A 12,099-nucleotide genomic window follows, 5' to 3' on the forward strand; every position below is an offset into this window, starting at 1 on the left:
CAAAAATTCTTGAAAGGGTAGTTGTAAAACAGCTAACTGATCATCTGCAGAGGAATGGTCTATTTGAAGAGTTTCAGTCAGGTTTTAGAATTCATCATAGTACAGAAACAGCATTAGTGAAGGTTACAAATGATCTTCTTATGGCCTCAGACAGTGGACTCATCTCTGTGCTTGTTCTGTTAGACCTCAGTGCTGCTTTTGATACTGTTGACCATAAAATTTTATTACAGAGATTAGAGCATGCCATAGGCATTAAAGGCACTGTGCTGCGGTGGTTTGAATCATATTTATCTAATAGATTACAATTTGTTCATGTAAATGGGGAATCTTCTTCACAGACTAAGGTTAATTATGGAGTTCCACAAGGTTCTGTGCTAGGACCAATTTTATTCACTTTATACATGCTTCCCTTAGGCAGTATTATTAGACGGCATTGCTTAAATTTTCATTGTTACGCAGATGATAACCCCACAAATCTTAGAAACATGCTGTCTAACCAGATCCTTACTCTGGATGGCATTACCCTGACCTCTAGTAATACTATGAGAAATCTTGGAGTCATTTTTGATCAGGATATGTCATTCAAAGAGCATATTAAACAAATATGTAAGACTGCTTTTTTGCATTTATGCAATATCTCTAAAATTAGAAAGGTCTTGTCTCAGAGTGATGCTGAAAAACTAATTCATGCATTTATTTCCTCTGGGCTGGACTATTGTAATTCATTATTATCAGGTTGTCCTAAAAGTTCCCTGAAAAGCCTTCAGTTAATTCAAAATGCTGCAGCTAGAGTACTGACGGGGACTAGAAGGAGAGAGCATATCTCACCCATATTGGCCTCTCTTCATTGGCTTCCTGTTAATTCTAGAATAGAATTTAAAATTCTTCTTCTTACTTATAAGGTTTTGAATAATTAGGTCCCTTCTTATCTTAGGGACCTCATAGTACCATATCACCCCAATAGAGTGCTTCGCTCTCAGACTGCAGGCTTACTTGTAGTTCCTAGGGTTTGTAAGAGTAGAATGGGAGGCAGAGCCTTCAGCTTTCAGGCTCCGCTCCTGTGGAACCAGCTCCCAATTCAGATCAGGGAGACAGACACCCTCTCTACTTTTAAGATTAGGCTTAAAACTTTCCTTTTTGCTAAAGCTTATAGTTAGGGCTGGATCAGGTGACCCTGAACCATCCCTTAGTTATGCTGCTATAGACTTAGACTGCTGGGGGGTTCCCATAATGTACTGAGTGTTTCTTTCTCTTTTTGCTCTGTATGCACCACTCTGCATTTAATCATTAGTGATTGATCTCTGCTCCCCTCCACAGCATGTCTTTTTCCTGGTTCTCTCCCTCAGCCCCAACCAGTCCCAGCAGAAGACTGCTCCTCCCTGAGCCTGGTTCTGCTGGAGGTTTCTTCCTGTTAAAAGGGAGTTTTTCCTTCCCACTGTCGCCAAGTGCTTGCTCACAGGGGGTTGTTTTGACCTTTGGGGTTTTTACGTAATTATTGTATGGCCTTGCCTTACAATATAAAGTGCCTTGGGGCAACTGTTTGTTGTAATTTGGCGCTATATAAATAAAATGGAATTGAATTGAATTGAAGACAGTGAAGCATGGTGGTGCAAGCATCATGATATGGGCATGTTTCTCCTACTATGGTGTTGGGCCTATATATCGCATAGCAGGTATCATGGATCAGTTTGGATATGTCAAAATACTTGAAGAGGTCATGTTGCCTTATGCTGAAGAGGACATGCCCTTGAAATGGGTGTTTCAACAAGACAATGACCCCAAGCACACTAGTAAACAAGCAAAATCTTGGTTCCAAACCAACAAAATTAATGCCTCACAGATGTGAAGAAATCATGAAAAACTGTGGTTATACAACTAAATACTAGTTTAGTGATTCACAGGATTGCTAAAAAAGCAGTTTGAACATAATAGTTTTGAGTTTGTAGCGTCAACAGCAGATGCTACTATTACTGTGAACACCCCCTTTTCTGCTTTTTTTTTTTTTTTTACTAATAGCTCAATTTCATAGCATTAAGAGTGTGCATATCATGAATGCTTGGTCTTGTTGGATTTGTGAGAATCTACTGAATCTACTGGTACCTTGTTTCCCATGTATCAATAAGAAATATACTCAAAACCTGGATTAATCTTTTTAGTCACATAGCACTACTATTATTCTGAACACTACTGTAAGTGCACAAAATTGTGGGTGTTAAACATGATAGATAGGTGAGGTTTGCACGTGCACTGACTTTATCACGATCAAAATGAAACTTTGTGGGTTCTGACTGCATCTGTATATTGTGCATTTGAAACCTTGGTGTTAACTTCCTGCTGTTCAAGCAGCCAAGATGCCATCGCCTTCTTGCAGACAGAATTTTTAAAATATCACTAATTTTAAAAGTGAGACATATTTAAAGACTTAGCAGTTTACACTGTGGTTGTTTCATGCAACAGGTGGACCAAAGTTCTGTGCTTTCCTGTGCCGACCACAAAATAGATTTTACTGTGACCCCTGATCATTGGTGTCATTGATGGATTACTCCCGCTCCACTAACTTAAATTACCTCCACACACTCAGAACCAGGCTAAGAACCATAGAAGATAGGGCCTTCTGTGCTGCTGCCCAATGCCTGTGGAATGCCCTCCCTGACACCCGGAGGGCACCACGAGCCATTGACTGTTTTAAAAGAAGGAGTTTAAAGACATTTCTTTTTTAACAAAACTTATGGTCCCTCCTCTTAGATGTTTATTTTAAATTCTGTCCATTTTAAAATACAACTGCTTGCCTTGTTTTTTGCTCTTATTTTATCTTTTAACCTGTAGCCCTTTGAGATCATTGATGAAAAGGGCATTATAAATAAAATGTATTATTATTATTATTAATATTATTATTATTATAAAGTGCGGCATGAATGTCTGCATTACCATGCAGGCTCAGCTCCGTGTGAAGGGGTTTGACATGATGACTTGATCAGGTGCACTGCAAAGTTCAGGATCAGCGACATGAGAATGACAACATGACACACTGTCAATTTCCAAAACATGGAGAAAACCTATACATAGGGCTCTGGGGAAGTCGAAACACTTTCTATAGTGCTCAACAAAACACCAACAGACAGAAAAGTAACATCTGAAATTGTGTGATTAACAAGGATGAAATGGAGATGGAGAGACTGTGTGATTACCAACAGGAGACAGGTGTGTAATTAACAGCGAGCCATTCGTCCCATCCTGTCTATGGCTGATGCTGAGACCCTGATTCATGCATTTGTCTCTTCTAGACTGGACTACTGCAATGTTCTATTTTCTGGTTTACTACAGTTCAGCATTAGGAGTCTACAATTGGTTCAAAATGCTGCTGTCAGAGTTTTGACAGGGAGCAGAAAGTTCAACCACGTTACGCCCATTTTGGTATCTCTTCACTGGCTTCCTGTCCTTGTGAAGTCGGATTTTAAGGTTCTGCTATTAACCTATAAAATTATTCACGGAGTAGCACATCTCTACTCAGCTGACCTAATTTAACCCTACGTACCAGCACAGGCTCTGGGTTCTCAGGGCGCTGGACTACTTTGTGTCCCTAGGGTGAATAAAAAGTCTGCAGCTCACAGAGCTTTCTCTTATCATGCATGTTTTGTGGAATTGATCTCCCTATGGAGATAAAACTATCTCCCTATGGAGATTCTGTAGATACCTTCAAATCCAGACTTAAGATGCATTTATTCTCCCTTTTGTATGGCTAGCATACTGGCATAGTATGGAACTATGCTTCCCGTCCTTTGAAATTAATTTTATTAGGGTCTGTTAGTGAAGCTTAGGGCTAGCGGCCAGCAATCAGTATTTTCTCTGCTTTCCTGTTTATTTAATGCTGATGAATTATACCTTAGATGTGGTTTTCTGGCGCTCTTTTTCCTCTCTGTCCGAAGTGTGGAGGGAAATACGTGAGAGTGGTGTCTGTGGACAGCGGGATGCTGGACTGATGGCAGAATCCCATGCCTGAAATTGTTGCAGCAGATGTTTTTTTTCCCAAACTTTATGAAACTTTGTTAATCTTTGTAAAAACATTATAACTGTTAGAATGGCCTAAGCAGTGGGTCACCCCTTTGAGTCTGGTCTGTTTGAGGTTTCTTCGTCAATGTTATCAGAGGGAGTTTTTTGTTATCACTGTCACCTTTGTGCTTGTTCTAGGGGTTGGTAAGGTTTACACCTTATTTGTGTGAAGTGCCTTGAGGCAGTGTTGTGATTTGGCGCTATATAAATGTAATAAATTGAATTAAATTGAATTGAGTGACAATATGAGGCTTTTTTTTTTTTTTACACACTCTGTTACCGTTAGAATGGCCAAAGCAGTGGCCAGTGGGTCACCCCTCCTGAGTCTGGTCTCCTTAAGATTTCTTCCTCAAAAATACACCAGAGGGAGTTTTTCCTTACTGTTGTCACCTATGTGCTTGATCAAAGGGTTGGTAAGGTTAGACCATACCCATGTGAAGCACCATGACGTGACTTTGTTGTGGTTTGGTGACATATAAATCAACTGCATTTAAATTGAAACAGGTTGCTGCCACAGGAAGGGAACCTAGATATAGGAAAAACTAGAACATTGCACCACATCGAAAGACCGAGCAGGAGCGAGAAAATAAAGTGGAACTAAAATGTAGCAAATGTAGCAGATAATGAGACTATGAACAAAAAAACGCAACATTAACTGGAACGATTGCTGTCGATCTTTTATTCTGAAGCAGAATAAAAGTGAACATTACCTAAACTGAACAACTTGATTGAATATCTAAATAAATAAAATAATGAACATTTTCGAGGTGTGACCTCCACTGAAAATGGAAAAAAGGCAAAACAATGTAATTACAGTTATTTTGAGGGTTACATGTCAAGGAAACAGAAACAGACATTGCTGAGGTGGGTGAAAACATGATGTCACTTCCATCCAGTTATTCTGCACCCTGCACAGTGTTGGGGGGAAAAAGGTTTTGGTTTTAGGCAGAAAATTTTCCATCACACATGCAGCATGGTCAGCAATCCTGGTCACTTGTCCATTATGTCAGTCCATTTGCTCTTGTTTATTGTGTCTAATGGTGACGAATGAGTCCTCTTTTTGTTCTATTATAAAAGCTTCCTACTTGTGTTACATTTTAACCTGTAAAGGGTTACTTTCAGTGCATTCTGGTCTTTTGTTATCATTTGCGTATTTGCTATAAGGATCTTTCTTTCAGATGAAAGTACAGCAGGGAAGGAAATACATTTAAAAAGCTTTTCCTGTAACAAAAGACATCAATAAAGTCAGCGTGGTGTAGAATTTTGCAATTTATATGTAAAAAAAACCCCAGTCATGATTGTTCAACGACTTCCTTGTCATTGGAGGCTACAGTGACAGCAGAAACAAAAGCTTAAATCTAATGACTCAGATATTGAAGGAACTCTCTGCACTGCTTTAGTTGTTCAATTCTTTTATTGTATTAGTTGTTTGAATAAAAACTCTACAAGCTGGTTTCTTTTAAATATAATTACTGTTATGTCTGAGCAAATGTTTTCAACTCACAGCATTATATATAAACCTGATTTTGGTCTGCACACTGAAAGGGTAAACTCATTACAGAACAATTTTCCCATTTTTTGTGGAGATGAGATCAGAATGTATTCATATTTAAACCTGATTTTGGGCCACACACAGAAAGGGTAAATGGTAAATAGAGTTAATTTATATAGCGCTGTTTTACATCTGCATTAGATGCTTAAAGTGCTTTACAATAATGCCTCACATTCACCCCGATGTCAGGGTAAACTCAATAAAGTATAAGTTTCCCATTTTTTGTGGAGATGAGATCAGAATTTATTCATCTTTAACCCTGACTTTGGTCCCCACACTGAGAGGGTAAACTCAAACAGAACAAATTTCCTGTTTTTTGCATAGATGAGAACAGAATTTACCCATATTTAAACCTGATTTTGGCCCACACACAGAAAGGGCACACTCAAAACAGAACAAATTTCACATTTTCCCAGGGGAAGAAATTCTAAATTGTTTCCAGACAGTTGATCATATTAACAATATGATATTATGAATCCCTTATTTAAATGCTAAGGAATAAAATTATAGTGTTGGTAAAGAAAATTCTTTCCATGACTTAAATCTTAAAAACAACAACAACAACAACAATAACAACAACAACAACTCAGAGACGGGACACCTTTAATCCCAGTGTTCCAGTGTGTGCTTCTGTGAAGGGGGTCTCTGTCTAATTGTTCCTAATGACTCTGGTTTATGACATAAAGAGAAAACTGACTTCAGAAGTTTTCAAAATAAAGCGTTTTTGTGATCCTGTATTGTAACTTTTTTTTAAATTTTCTGATCCAAGCTGTTCTAAATAATTGTGTTTGTTTGGGATTTTTTCATCTTTTAATTATGAGCTACGTATGTATGGCAGAACATGATTTATATTATTTCCCTTAAGAGAACATCAAAGCATAATGGTTCATCTGAAAAAAAATTTGAATAGTATTCAGAGTTAATTGATTTTGTCAGTTATTTCACAAAATGAAAATTTTATATATTCAATCTCTTTTTTATTAAAATTCTGATCATTAAGTCCTACAGCTAAAAATAGAATCTATTTCTCAAAATATTTGAATATTTAATTTCAAGTTTGAGTATCTCACTATTTATACAGTACGTATTAGTTTCATGAATCTGGCCAAGCGGTTGGTTAAGTGTGCTTGTTTCCAGTGTACGAGGGTAGGCTGAAAAGTTCTAAGGCTCACTATAATGCAGTTAATGCATTACTCCTTCATGGGGAGCCTTAGAACTTTTCAGCCTACCCTCGTAGACAGGTCCCAGTTCAAAACCATGCCTGCTCTTTCACCATTTAATGTGTAGTTGTATCAGGAAGGGCATCCGGTGTGCATTTGGTGTAAAACTTGTGCCAAATCAACATGCATATCCACCTCACATCAGCTGTGGTGACACCAAGTCGGCACGTTGGATTAGTGGTTAGCACTGGTGCCTCACGGCAAGAAGGTCGTTGGATCTCTTCCCACCTTTTTCTGTGTGGAGTTTGCATGTTCTCCCCATGTCTGTGTGGGTTTCCTCCGGTTGCTCCGGTTTCCTCCCACAATCAAAAACATGCTTACTCAGGGTCTGCTCCTTTCTGTGATCCTGACCAAGGCAGCGTCTCTACATCTGGAGTCGGTCTCTGGGTACCGGACTGTGGCTGTCCACCACTCCTAGTGGTTGGATTGTGTCTAACTGCAATTAGGGTGAGTTAATTATAATTAGAGTTTCATTATATATATATATATATATATATATATATATATATATATATATATATATATATATATATGTATGGACACTTAATAATCTCTCAGTCTGGTTGAGTAGACCCAGTCATCAGGAAGACTGCTGACTTAGAAGCTGTCCAGAAGACACTCATTAACTTGGTTTCCATTATCAGTTTGTGCGAAGGTTTAGTGACATTTTCAGAATTTTGACAAAGCAGAATAGCAATATGACAGTGTTTCCTGTCACTGGTGGAATGTGACTGCTGGGTTTTGTGCTCTTGTGAGAACTGTCTTTCTAGTTAGGCTCTAATGAGAACTATAAATTCAATAGACATGGAGATCTAACAGTAAGTCCTGCTTTGCTGTTTGTGTGTATGTGTTTTTTAATCCAGTACTGCTGTAACATATTCAAATACGCTCAAATAATCATTAATAATGTGCCAAATCTAAGTAATAAAAAGTTTGTAATTATTAATCAATTTATGATTAAACAATAAAAAAAGAAAATATCCCATTTCACTACCCTTTACTTGTAGAACTGGATTATTTTAGGTGAGCTATCCCATCATTTTAAAAGGATCTCATGTTAAACTCTATATCCCCATTGTAACCTTGTTTTTTTTCTCTTCAGCCTTTTTTTTTGCTCTTGCTTGCCTCTACTGGTGGTTGGCTCTCACTGCGGTATTGTATCACTTCCTGTTCCAGAGCACAGCGGTGTTTTGCTGTATCTGTTAGCTGTTTAATCTGCGCAGTTAGATTGATCTAGTTATCTAGATTACGATTTGTTTCCCAGTGTAATCTTTACGTGCCTTAACTAAAGCACTCCTTCTGCTGAATCACCTCTAAATTATTTACACATTATTCACTTTGCGTGTTTTTAGGAATCCGCTAGCTTAGCGTAGCTACTAGCTCTTAGCCGATTTAGCATGGCGGCTTCTCCTGTCTCTCCCGCACTTTTCTGCTCTGGGTGTGAAATGTTTAGTTATTCCTCGGCCTCCTTTAGCAGTAACGGTACTTGTAATAAGTGTAGCTTATTCGTAGCTTTGGAGGCCAGGCTGGGCGAATTGGAGACTCGGCTCCGCACTGTGGAAAATTCTACAGCTAGCCAGGCCCCTGTAGTCGGTGCGGACCAAGGTAGCTTAGCCGCCGTTAGTTCCCCCCTGACAGATCCCGAGCAGCCGGGAAAGCAGGCCGACTGGGTGACTGTGAGGAGGAAGCGTAGCCCTAAACAGAAGCCCCGTGTACACCGCCAACCCGTTCACATCTCTAACCGTTTTTCCCCACTCGACGACACACCCGCCGAGGATCAAACTCTGGTTATTGGCGACTCTGTTTTGAGAAATGTGAAGTTAGCGACACCAGCAACCATAGTCAATTGTCTTCCGGGGGCCAGAGCAGGCGACATTGAAGGAAATTTGAAACTGCTGGCTAAGGCTAAGCGTAAATTTGGTAAGATTGTAATTCACGTCGGCAGTAATGACACCCGGTTACGCCAATCGGAGGTCACTAAAATTAACATTAAATCGGTGTGTAACTTTGCAAAAACAATGTCGGACTCTGTAGTTTTCTCTGGGCCCCTCCCCAATCAGACCGGGAGTGACATGTTTAGCCGCATGTTCTCCTTGAATTGCTGGCTGTCTGAGTGGTGTCCAAAAAATGAGGTGGGCTTCATAGATAATTGGCAAAGCTTCTGGGGAAAACCTGGTCTTGTTAGGAGAGAGGCATCCATCCCACTTTGGATGGAGCAGCTCTCATTTCTAGAAATCTGGCCAATTTTCTTAAATCCTCCAAACCGTGACTATCCAGGGTTGGGACCAGGAAGCAGAGTTGTAGTCTTACACACCTCTCTGCAGCTTCTCTCCCCCTGCCATCCCCTCATTACCCCATCCCCGTAGAGACGGTGCCTGCTCCCAGACTACCAATAACCAGCAAAAATCTATTTAAGCATAAAAATTCAAAAAGAAAAAATAATATAGCACCTTCAACTGCACCACAGACTAAAACAGTTAAATGTGGTCTATTAAACATTAGGTCTCTCTCTTCTAAGTCCCTGTTGGTAAATGATATAATAATTGATCAACATATTGATTTATTCTGCCTTACAGAAACCTGGTTACAGCAGGATGAATATGTTAGTTTAAATGAGTCAACACCCCCGAGTCACACTCACTGTCAGAATGCTCGTAGCACGGGCCGGGGCGGAGGATTAGCAGCAATCTTCCATTCCAGCTTATTAATTAATCAAAAACCCAGACAGAGCTTTAATTCATTTGAAAGCTTGACTCTTAGTCTTGTCCATCCAAATTGGAAGTCCCAAAAACCAGTTTTATTTGTTATTATCTATCGTCCACCTGGTCGTTACTGTGAGTTTCTCTGTGAATTTTCAGACCTTTTGTCTGACTTAGTGCTTAGCTCAGATAAGATAATTATAGTGGGCGATTTTAACATCCACACAGATGCTGAGAATGACAGCCTCAACCGCTGCATTTAATCTATTATTAGACTCTATTGGCTTTGCTCAAAAAGTAAATGAGTCCACCCACCACTTTAATCATATCTTAGATCTTGTTCTGACTTATGGTATGGAAATAGAAGACTTAACAGTATTCCCTGAAAACTCCCTTCTGTCTGATCATTTCTTAATAACATTTACATTTACTCTGATGGACTACCCAGCAGTGGGGAATAAGTTTCATTACACTAGAAGTCTTTCAGAAAGCGCTGTAACTAGGTTTAAGGATATGATTCCTTCTTTATGTTCTCTAATGCCATATACCAACACAGTGCAGAGTAGCTACCTAAACTCTGTAAGTGAGATAGAGTATCTCGTCAATAGTTTTACATCCTCATTGAAGACAACTTTGGATGCTGTAGCTCCTCTGAAAAAGAGAGCTTTAAATCAGAAGTGTCTGACTCCGTGGTATAACTCACAAACTCATAGCTTAAAGCAGATAACCCGTAAGTTGGAGAGGAAATGGAGTCTCACTAATTTAGAAGATCTTCACTTAGCCTGGAAAAAGAGTCTGTTGCTCTATAAAAAAGCCCTCCGTAAAGCTAGGACATCTTTCTACTCATCACTAATTGAAGAAAATAAGAACAACCCCAGGTTTCTTTTCAGCACTGTAGCCAGGCTGACAAAGAGTCAGAGCTCTGTTGAGCTGAGTATTCCATTAACTTTAACTAGTAATGACTTCATGACTTTCTTTGCTAACAAAATTTTAACTATTAGAGAAAAAATTACTCATAACCATCCCATAGACGTATCGTTATCTTTGGCTGCTTTCAGTGATGCCGGTATTTGGTATTTGGTCTCCGATTGTTCTGTCTGAGTTATTTTCATTAGTTACTTCATCCAAACCATCAACATGTTTATTAGACCCCATTCCTACCAGGCTGCTCAAGGAAGCCCTACCATTATTTAATGCTTCGATCTTAAATATGATCTATCTTTGTTAGTTGGCTATGTACCACAGGCTTTTAAGGTGGCAGTAATTAAACCATTACTTAAAAAGCCATCACTTGACCCAGCTATCTTAGCTAATTATAGGCCAATCTCCAACCTTCCTTTTCTCTCAAAAATTCTTGAAAGGGTAGTTGTAAAACAGCTAACTGATCATCTGCAGAGGAATGGTCTATTTGAAGAGTTTCAGTCAGGTTTAGAATTCATCATAGTACAGAAACAGCATTAGTGAAGGTTACAAATGATCTTCTTATGGCCTCGGACAGTGGACTCATCTCTGTGCTTGTTCTGTTAGACCTCAGTGCTGCTTTTGATATTGTTGACCATAAAATTTTATTACAGAGATTAGAGCATGCCATAGGTATTAAAGGCACTGCGTTGCGGTGGTTTGAATCATATTTGTCTAATAGATTACAATTTGTTCATGTAAATGGGGAATCTTCTTCACAGACTAAAGTTAATTATGGAGTTCCACAAGGTTCTGTGCTAGGACCAATTTTATTCACTTTATACATGCTTCCCTTAGGCAGTATTATTAGACGGTATTGCTTAAATTTTCATTGTTACGCAGATGATACCCAGCTTTATCTATCCATGAAGCCAGAGGACACACACCAATTAGCTAAACTGCAGGATTGTCTTACAGACATAAAGACATGGATGACCTCTAATTTCCTGCTTTTAAACTCAGATAAAACTGAAGTTATTGTACTTGGCCCCACAAATCTTAGAAACATGCTGTCTAACCAGATCCTTACTCTGGATGGCATTACCCTGAGCTCTAGTAATACTGTGAGAAATCTTGGAGTCATTTTTGATCAGGATATGTCATTCAAAGCGCATATTAAACAAATATGTAGGACTGCTTTTTTGCATTTACGCAATATCTCTAAAATCAGAAAGGTCTTGTCTCAGAGTGATGCTGAAAAACTAATTCATGCATTTATTTCCTCTAGGCTGGACTATTGTAATTCATTATTATCAGGTTGTCCTAAAAGTTCCCTAAAAAGCCTTCAGTTAATTCAAAATGCTGCAGCTAGAGTACTGACGGGGACTAGAAGGAGAGAGCATATCTCACCCATATTGGCCTCTCTTCATTGGATTCCTGTTAATTCTAGAATAGAATTTAAAATTCTTCTTCTTACTTATAAGGTTTTGAATAATCAGGTCCCATCTTATCTTAGGGACCTCGTAGTACCATATCACCCCAATAGAGTGCTTCGCTCTCAGACTGCAGGCTTACTTGTAGTTCCTAGGGTTTGTAAGAGTAGAATGGGAGGCAGAGCCTTCAGCTTTCAGGCTCCTCTCCTGTGGAACCAGCTCCCAATTCAGATCAGGGAGACAGA

The sequence above is a fragment of the Thalassophryne amazonica genome, chromosome 11 (genome assembly GCF_902500255.1).
Source record: "Thalassophryne amazonica chromosome 11, fThaAma1.1, whole genome shotgun sequence".
Classification (NCBI taxonomy): domain Eukaryota; kingdom Metazoa; phylum Chordata; class Actinopteri; order Batrachoidiformes; family Batrachoididae; genus Thalassophryne; species Thalassophryne amazonica.